Below are 9,223 nucleotides of genomic sequence, written 5' to 3' on the forward strand. Positions count from 1 at the left end.
CTGGCCATCGTGAGGGAGGAGTCAAGGATGAAGCCCAGCTTGCGTGCGTGGTCCGTGGGCTTGGGTGGGGGGCCCAGAGCAGGGGGCCACCAGGAGTCGTCCCAGGCGGAGATGGATGGGCCGAGGATGAGGACTTCCGTCTTGTCTGAGTTCAGTTTCAGGCAGCTGAGCTTCATCCAGTCTGCGATGTTTTTCATTCCGTCCTGGAAGCTGGCTCTGGCGGAGGTGGGGTCGTTGGTGAGGGAGAGGATCAGTTGGGTATCGTCGGCGTAGGAGATGATGTTGAGGTTGTGCTTGCGTGCGATGGCTGCGAGGGGGCTCATGTAGACATTGAAGAGGGTGAGGCTGAACGAGGAGCCTTGAGGTATGCTGCAGATGATCTTGGTGGCTTCTGCGAGGAAGGGCGAGAGACAGACTCTTTGGGTTCTGTCGGAGAGGAAGGAGGTGATCCATTCTAGGGCCTTTCCTTGGATCCCGGCGTGGCGGAGGCGGGTTGTCAGGGTGCGGTGGCATGCCTTGACGAACGCAGCCGAAAGGTCAAGCAGGATGTGGGCGGCGGTTTCTTCGTTGTCCAGCAGGGTCCGGATGTCGGTGGTGGCCGCGATGAGGGCAGTCTCGGTGCTGTGGTTCGCTCGGAATCCGGACTGCGATGGGCCGAGGGAGCCGTTCGTCTCCAGGAAGGCTGTCAGCTGTTTGTTGATGGTTTTCTCGATTACTTTTGCAGGGAAGGGGAGGAGCGAGATGGGGCGGAAGTTCTTGAGGTCTGAGGGGTCTGCGGTGGGTTTCTTCAGGAGGGCGCTGATCTCTGCGTGCTTCCAGCTCTCCGGGAAGGTGGTGGATATGAAGGAGTTGTTGATGATGTCCCGAAGTATGGGTGCGATGATGGAGTCGGCTTTGTTGAAGAGGTGGTTTGGGCAGGGATCGGCTGGGGAGCCCGAGTGGATGGTGTTCATCGTGTGGGTGGTATCTTCCATGCTGACCTGAGTCCAGGCGCACATGGTGGTGGTGGGGGGTGTAGGTTTGGTGGTGGGGTACGTGTTCTGAGCGCCGAAGCTGTCGTGTATGTCGACGATCTTACGGTGAAAAAAGGTGGCCAGAGAGTTGCAGAGGTCTTGAGAAGGCGTGATGTTGTTGTCGCTGGCGTTGGGGTTGAAGAGCTCTTTCAAGACGTTGAAGAGTTCCTTGCTGTTGTGGGTGTTGTTGTCCAGTCGTTCTCTGAAGGATGACCTTTTGGTGGTGCGGATCAGCTGGTGGTGTTTGCGGGTGGCGTTCTTGAAGACTGTCATGTTATCCGTTGACTGGTTGTGGCGCCAGGCTTTCTCGAGGTCACGGCAGGATTTCTTGGAGTCTTTGAGATCGTTGGTGAACCACAAGGCTTTCTTGCTGTTGAGATTGTTGGGAGGGTTATTCAGTGGAGCAAGGGTGTCGGCGCAGTCGGTGATCCACTGTGTGAGGTTGCGGGCTCCTTCGTTGGGGTCTGTGGTGTTGGTGGGAGGGTTTAGGTGCAAGGAGGTGGTGAGTTGGTCGGTGGTGATCTTGCTCCAGCATCTTCGGGGGGTTTGTTGAGGGCGGTGGTGGGTCGTTGTTTTCCTGAAGTTGAAGTGTACGCAGCTGTGGTTGGTCCAGTGGAGCTTGGTGGTGTGGCTGAAGGAGGTGTGGTTGCTGGAGGAGAAGACAGGGTCAAGCGGGTGGCCGGCGTAATGGGTGGGGGTGTTTACCAGTTGCTTGAATCCGAGGTTGGCGAGGTTGTCTAGTAGGGCAGTGGTGTTGTTGTCCTGGTCGTTCTCCAGGTGGAAGTTGAGGTCTCCTAGGAGGATGTAGTCGGGGGAGGCGAGGCCGATGGGCTAATGAAGTCTGCGATGGCCACGCTGAAGTGTGAGTGTGGTCCCGGGGGTCTGAAGATGAGGGTTCCTCTGAGGGTGGTCTTGGGGTCGGTGTGAATCTGGAAGTGCAGGTGCTCTGCAGTGGCGAGGTTGTCGTCGGTGTTGGTCGTGATGCGGATAGTGCTTCTGTGGGCAATGGCGATGCCTCCTCCGGTCTGGTTGACGTGGTCCCTCCGGATGATCTTGTAACCGTCCGGGATGGCAATGGCGATGTCGGGGCTGAAGAGGCATTCATCCAGGTTTCCGTGAAGAATGCGACGTCTGGTGCCGTTTTGTCCAGGAGGTCCCATAGTTCGACTGCATGCCTGTGGATGGAGCGGGTGTTGAGCAGGATGCACTTGAGGGGGTTGTTGTTGGCGGCTGCTTTGGCTGGCGCGGTGCAGGACCGAGTGCAGGTGAAGTAGCAGGCGTGGCAGGTGAAGGCTCCGTGGGTGCGTTTCGGGGTGGCTTGGTAGCAGGCTGGATGTCGGCCGGTGTTGAGTGCGTGGAGGGTGGCGGCGTCACTGGTAGTTGGGGTGTAGTGATGGTAGGGTGGTGGCAGTTAGGGTAAGGTAGAGATAGTGAATGGGGTGGTGGTTATGTTGGTGGTTATAGGGCAGTGGTGGTCTTAGCAGTGGGATGATGGTGGTGGTCAGGTGGTGGTGTTCAGAGTGGTGGTGGTTAGGGTGGTGGTGGTGATAGGGTGGTGGTAGTCGAAGGTGGTGGTGATAGAATCGTATGTGGTGGTGGTAGGGTGTTGGTCAGTACGGTGGTAATGTTAGGGGTGTTTGGATGTGATGGTAGTTAGGGTGGTGGTAGGTTGTTGGTCGGGGTGGTAGGGTATTGGCAGTAGGGTGGTGATGTTAGAGGGTGCTTGGGTATGGTGGTAGCTATATGCTGATGTGGTAGGGGGAAGGGGGAACAAGCAACAAAAGGATGACAGGGAAGAAGGAAGAAGGAAGAAGGAAGAAGGAAAAAAAATCCTCAATCCCAGCATGAGCAGGGGAGGGATTCTAATCAAAAAGAAGCAATCAGTACTTATCCTTGCTTCATTGAAGGGAGGAGCAAACAAAACTGGCATGCACTGATTAATCAAGAGCCAGCAAATAACAGTAATTATGAAGTCAACAAATGGTGATCAATGGCCAGGGCCAAGCCCTTTAGTTTGCAAATTGTCTCTCAAGTGACAGCACATGTGCAGGTCTCAAGTGAGACCTAAAAAGCCTACCTGAACTCAAGCATGATCTGAAGTTTCCACTTCCGCATAGAAACGTACTTATGGCAGTGCATGAGGTTGAATTTGTGCTATGGTATAGGGTGTTTAAGGAACAGCAACCAGTGAGATGTTTACAAGCTCTTACTGTTGAAAATCCATTCAATCCTCCAAATCTGGGGGTCCTTGTATTGACACAACAGCGTGTAATATGCATTGAATTTCATATTGAGGACATGGAGATCAGGTCAGGATTACAATGTCGCCAGAATTCAGCACTTTCTTTTCCCCCTATGCAGTCACTGATACCGGGGGCATTGGTAACTCAATGGCGAAAAACATGCAATATTTCATGTTTTCAATGAAAAGAGTGTCTAAGTAAACCTTAATAGTTGTAATTGTGAAAGGATTGATAGCTCTAATAGACATCCCTATTGAGATCTCTGGGTACACTCAGGAAGTGACTCGGACCCTTGTCAGGACATTTTACATGCAAGATGGCGATTCCTTTCATGGGAGAAGACCATTTTATCAACCCAGCCCTTGAAGTAGACAAAAGGTTGTGTCTCAGAGCTCTAGTATTTTTTTTTACCCTCCTCTAGTTTGTCGTTGCGTTATATATTCAGTCGGAGCATTGCCTGACTGCAAAAGACTGCCCTACATTGGTTCTACTCCCTGGTAGCACAGTTTGCAATTTCTCCCGCAGGTCAGAGTGTCTAACTTGTGAGGCCCAACTCATATCCTGTTGTATTTTGGGGATAGTCTTTTGTGCTCTGCCAAGGTTAACTTAAGCACTACTTTCTTGCCTGACTCTCTCCTCTTTTGGAAAGGTCAGGTAAGCCTTCACAGTGTTTCTCTAATTTGCTGGTTCAGGATATGACTTTAGGTGGCTGAACCAGGGCTTTCATCCATCCCATCTGTATTAGAAAAAACATTGTATAACTCAAAACACCAGGACACAGGGATACTAGAATCAATGCAACTTAATTTTCTCCACAAGGCTGAGATCAACTCTAGAAGATGCATTGATTCTTTGACCTGCCTTATGAGAAGGAAAAACTGTTCTACCTGGTGCGTACAGAGAAGGTTTTCTTTATCTAGAAGACAAAGAAGATTGCCTGGGTGACGGAAGCCTGCATGGAGATGGTTGTGAGGAAGTAGGTTTCCCAGCTGCCATGACGTTTTTCCAGTTCAGGAGTCCTGGCCCAAATTAAGACATCTGCTTTTCGAGTACCATGATTCCAGTACTATTCGAATCTTAGAACATTTAAAGTTCTAGTAACAGCACCATTTAAAGATGCATAAGGGCCCTTTCCCATCATCACAGACATTTGGTTGCTACTGGGAACGTGTGAGTCCAGAGGGCCTTGCATCTCCGCCGGGTGCCCCTGAAATTTGAAAGGTTTTTATCAGGACCAGCTATCTACAGGACACTGCTCCAGCAGAAACGTGTAGCCTTCCAGCACCTATTGTAGGGGCAATACATTTTTTATAAATAGTGCCTTTCAGTTATGAGCGACTTCTGATTTCAATATTGTGACCATTTGGAGAAATTTCTTACCTCGTATTGAAATGTGTACAGTGAGCCCTGGCCAGTCCTTCTCAAAGCCCGCTTACCTGGACACTGGACCTTTGGACCAGTTGCAAACTCTTTTTACAGGTGGGAATAGTCTTTCACTCTTTGATAGTGGATTTTGGGCACTTCAAACATGTTTACATTCCTATTTGCCTTTCTTCTCACTCACTGAGATGCCCCCCTTTGACGCAGAAGCACACAGAAATGATGGCAAAGGGCAGACATGATGTAGAATACTCAATACAATTTACAATTCTGTCAGACATTTTAGGTTGGTATAGCTAAAACAATATAGAGTTGAGCTAAGGCGAGGCAAGTAGTAAGTCCTTATGGCCTTATTTATGAAGGCCTTGCGCCCCCGGTGCGTCACTTTTTCGCACCAGTGGCGCAAGGCCTTCATAAATAAGGCCCTTAGTGCTCCCACCGCGTTGTGTGCTTCCTCCCCTCTTTTACGAGCCAGGTAAAACATTGGGCTTATTCCAGATTCTAGCAGAGTTCCGCTGGCTCCGTTGGCATGAACTTTGATCTAGCAGAATGTTGGCCATTCAGTTGCCAGGTCATGGCGACAATTACCCTGCCGGGCAACCATTACTCATTTCCTATCTGTAACAGCAATACAAACATGGGGTTCTGGGAGGAGAAAATGCATAGTGGCCCCAACATGCAGAAAAACCTCCGTGCGTGTTAGGGCAATTATTTCTTTTTCTGAGAGCATACTTCCATTTTGACCATGCACTGCTGTCTTTTAGCAAGGTTTGCATTGCAGAAATAACGCATACTTTAATACATACATACTCTTCTTGCTTATTCATAGATAAGAGTTGAAATGCCATGCACAGACTGACGATACATGGCCATGGGTGAGACAGATGGCTTTGCATGGTTCCACAACAAAGCAAGTGGCTGCCTAAATGGGCATCAAATCGTAGATGAATGTTCGTAAGTGGAAACTAAATTGAGGAAACCCAAATTATAATTTTTGACTCAAGACAGTGCCGAATAATCAGTCTCTTGTAATCAATCCCCATTAATTTGTTTTTTTGGGGGGCCAATGTTATGTCTATTTCACATTTTAGACAAACGAGTCACCATGATAGAAAGGTTAATCAATTTACTAGAAACGTAAATTGCCATGTTGATCCTGTCCATGTCAGAGAGTTTGTTTTTGCACCTATGATAAACTCCATACTGTGCAAATGGCCTATAATTGAATTTTTCTACAATACCGATCCAAACATTTCAATTATCCAAAATGCAGGCATAAGCTTAACAGATGTGCTTTGGTTTCGAGATCATGTCTTGGAGACCCAAAATAATATTATTTAACTAAAAGTAAAACAATTGAACAGTTCCTTAGGTATTCTGCCTCCTCTAAATCTATAGAATATATATCTAAGCATTGTGGTACCATCTCAATTGCCACTGGAAAGCCTGGTGGTAAGGTTTTCTGCTGTAGATTCCGTAAATGGGACCTGATCTTTTAGTTTCAGTTTAGAAAGAACTCTCTCCTCAAAATCACTGTTGCCATTCAAGGCATACTTATCGCTGTGAGCTGCCGTTTATCTCCTCAAAAGAGAATATGTCTACAGACATTTTCTGCATAAAGGGTGCAGGGCACACGTTCTTAAACTAGCAAACAATCACAAATTCACAATGAAAAGGTTCACTTTTTACCTTGGGCCTGCAGTGTGGTTAAACTGCAGAGCAGAAGAAGGAATAAAGTGGCTGCAGTGGTTCCCATCCTGATAGCTGGCTGAACTCCTGCTCCCAACACCCCACCTGTATTTAAAGACTTATGCTGCCATGGGCGTGCTCAGGTGAGCATATATCAGCAGTCGCTTTGAGGAAATCAGAGCATTTATTACAGCTCTTTCCACCCTCTGAAGTTTGCTCCCACCTCATTGGAACCTGAAAAGGAGGGAGAGGTGGAGGAAGTTTTTACTTCTGCTATGTTTACTGTTTGGCCTCCTATCATGAGGTGGATAAGACCATAAGCAACCCTTGAAGGGCACACAAAGGGAAACTGATATCTTATTTCAACAACACAAGTTAATGTGGAAGTCTTGAACACGTAAACGGAAACTCCATTATTATTTTAGTTTTGTAACTACATAAGGGGCAGACCTTTACAGTGTCCCTTAGTGCCTTTCCTTTTGCCAAAGTTTTTTTATTGTGATATCTTCCGCGTGTGTCTTGCGACCCATTGGGAATGGGCTGTAATCACTGGGATGGTGGCCTGCTGGGCAAAGCAGACCACCATCTCTGTGTATGATTTTTAAATAAAGCAACTTTGTTTTCAAATGCAGCCTGTTTTTCCTAAAGGAAAATGGGATGAGTTTAAAAAAAAAGAAAAACTTTCTTTTCATTTTTTAAGGACAGGCAGTGGTTTGTGGGACTTCTGCCTGCTCTTAAAAACATATTTTCAAATACATTAACAAAGGGTGCCCTGGGGACCCATTCCCATTTGTGACTGACTTACCACTTACTTGAAGTAGGTGGTAACTGTGATTGTTTTGCAACCCCATTTGTGATCTCAAAACAATCATACATACCAGTGCAACTCACTATTAGGAAGGGACACCCTTGGCACATCCCTTCCTAATGGTGACTTGCAAACCCTATTTTGCGAGTCAGTAATAGGTTACTGACTGACATAATAGGGTTTTTTACATACTACAACCCTTTTTAGCAGTCAGAAACGGCCCGATTTTCCATTTGCAACTGCTAAAAACAGTCGTACATCTGGCCCCAGTTGCTGCAGTCTGAACGAGACTACCAAAATCATTAAAAACTATCTAGCTCAGTCCCCATTTCATCCACTGATAGTCATGTCTTTTACTCTGTTTCAGAGGCATTTTATTTGAGCCCAAAGATGGAGAGAGATGCAGATCTGATGTGTTGGGGATGATGTAATAAAACTGGGAATCTGTGTGAGTGTGCTGAGGGGGAGTGGATGCGTTATGAGGAAGTGTATGCCACTGTGAGTGTAGTGTTAGCGTTTGTGGTGCAACATTGGAGTAAATTGAGTCCAATTTGGGAGTCATCTGAGTCAGTTTGGGTGCAGCAGAACACAATGTGAGTTCCATAAGGTGTAATATGTGTGCTGTGAGTTGTAATCTGGGTACAGTGGCATTTACTGAATGATAACGCTTTAGAATCCAGCTTGTCAATTATGCTACTCATATTGCTATATGAATGAACGATTCTCAACAATCCTAGTTGTCTGATTTTGAACCACAAGTTACATCTGTAGTCACCCTTGCAATTTCTATGAATCTCAATTGAGCACATGGGAACGTTTCTCCAAACTCCATTCATTTTACGTTTTAATTGATAGATTATCAGTCACAAGAGTCATAGGGACTCATCATTATGAGTTTGGCTGTGCGGGTGCAGAGCAGTTCACCACCGCCCGCACCGCCAAACCCAAACGCTGCCTGCCTGCCTGCCCGCCATATTACAATACAAATCATTGTCACGTGGAAGGGCAGTGTGGCGGTTCCACCGCAATGCAGTAAAAAGGATCAATGAGCCTTTAATACTTTGTCTCTACGGGGCCGCCGCAGTACATTCCAGTCCATGCTTTGCTGGAACTGGGGAGGGGGTGTCCCCTTAGTTTCTCCACCAACAGCTTTTATACAATGTTGGTGATCAGGAAACTCAGAATATGCATGGCAGCTTTGCAGCAGCACCATCAGCATATTTTGAGCCTGTCACACGGTGCAGGGATGTTCACAAACTCCCATTTCTCAGTGGGAGCTTGTGCTGTGGGTGGTTTCCGCTCATTGCACACGCTCCCATTGAGAATGGGAGTGCGGTTGGATCGTAATTAGATATGTGGAACCGCAGACCTATGGTTCAGCGGTTCCCTCACTGAAACTGTGTCGGTCGGTGGCAACTCAAACCAACATCGTAATGAGAGCCTTAGGAGTAAAGGAAAACTTAGGGATGAGAATTGGCAGAGATGCTGGTCACACTTAGCTTATATGAGTTATCACTAAACGTGGTGACCTGTAGGTCAGTTCCTTTCATATCTTGCACGAGAATCCATATTGGCACTTGTAACTCCTTTCAACATGCTGTTCTAGTGTCAGACACAGGCCCAAATTCTGAAAACTGTCATGGAACTCAGCGCAGTCCCCAAAGAGGCTGCACTGCATTGCATGAATAGGCGAGAGCAGGGGAGTGCCATATTCACAGAGATATGGCACTCTCCTCCCCTCTCCCTAGTGCCAGTGCTGCCAGGCACACACCTTAGCGCTATAGTGCTAGGATGTGTGCCTGAGTCTGGCATAGGTTTTGTACAGGAAGGTTACCCTTCCTGTAAAAAAAGCCATGCCTAGATACACCTACAAAGCTTTTCCTACTTTTTATGTGTGCTGCAAGGTGCAGCACGCATACAAACTCAGAAAATGTAGGCGAAATTAAAACATTTCTTCTTTTAATGCCTGCTTTACAGCAGCAATAACTTTTTGCGCTAAACTCTGTCTACTAATGTTGGTAGATGGGATTTAGAGTAAAAAAGAATGGGTGGTTGCATGGAAAAGTCCATGTGCCACCCATATAACTCTC

At 47.3% G+C, this 9,223-nt stretch overlaps 1 long non-coding RNA gene across 1 annotated transcript in view; it reads right to left on the reverse strand.

Moving 5' to 3' along the window:
- The window catches only part of LOC147662062 (uncharacterized), a 107,202-nt gene extending 100,784 nt beyond the window's left edge, over positions 1 to 6,418 (reverse strand). The window contains exon 1 of the long non-coding RNA XR_015305988.1: positions 6,326 to 6,418. This is a non-coding gene — a long non-coding RNA (uncharacterized LOC147662062). The remainder of the gene's footprint in view (positions 1 to 6,325) is intronic.
- Positions 6,419 to 9,223: the final 2,805 nt, after the last annotated feature.

Source organism: Lissotriton vulgaris, unplaced genomic scaffold, assembly GCF_964263255.1.
Source record: "Lissotriton vulgaris unplaced genomic scaffold, aLisVul1.2 SCAFFOLD_1121, whole genome shotgun sequence".
NCBI classification, from domain to species: Eukaryota; Metazoa; Chordata; class Amphibia; order Caudata; family Salamandridae; genus Lissotriton; species Lissotriton vulgaris.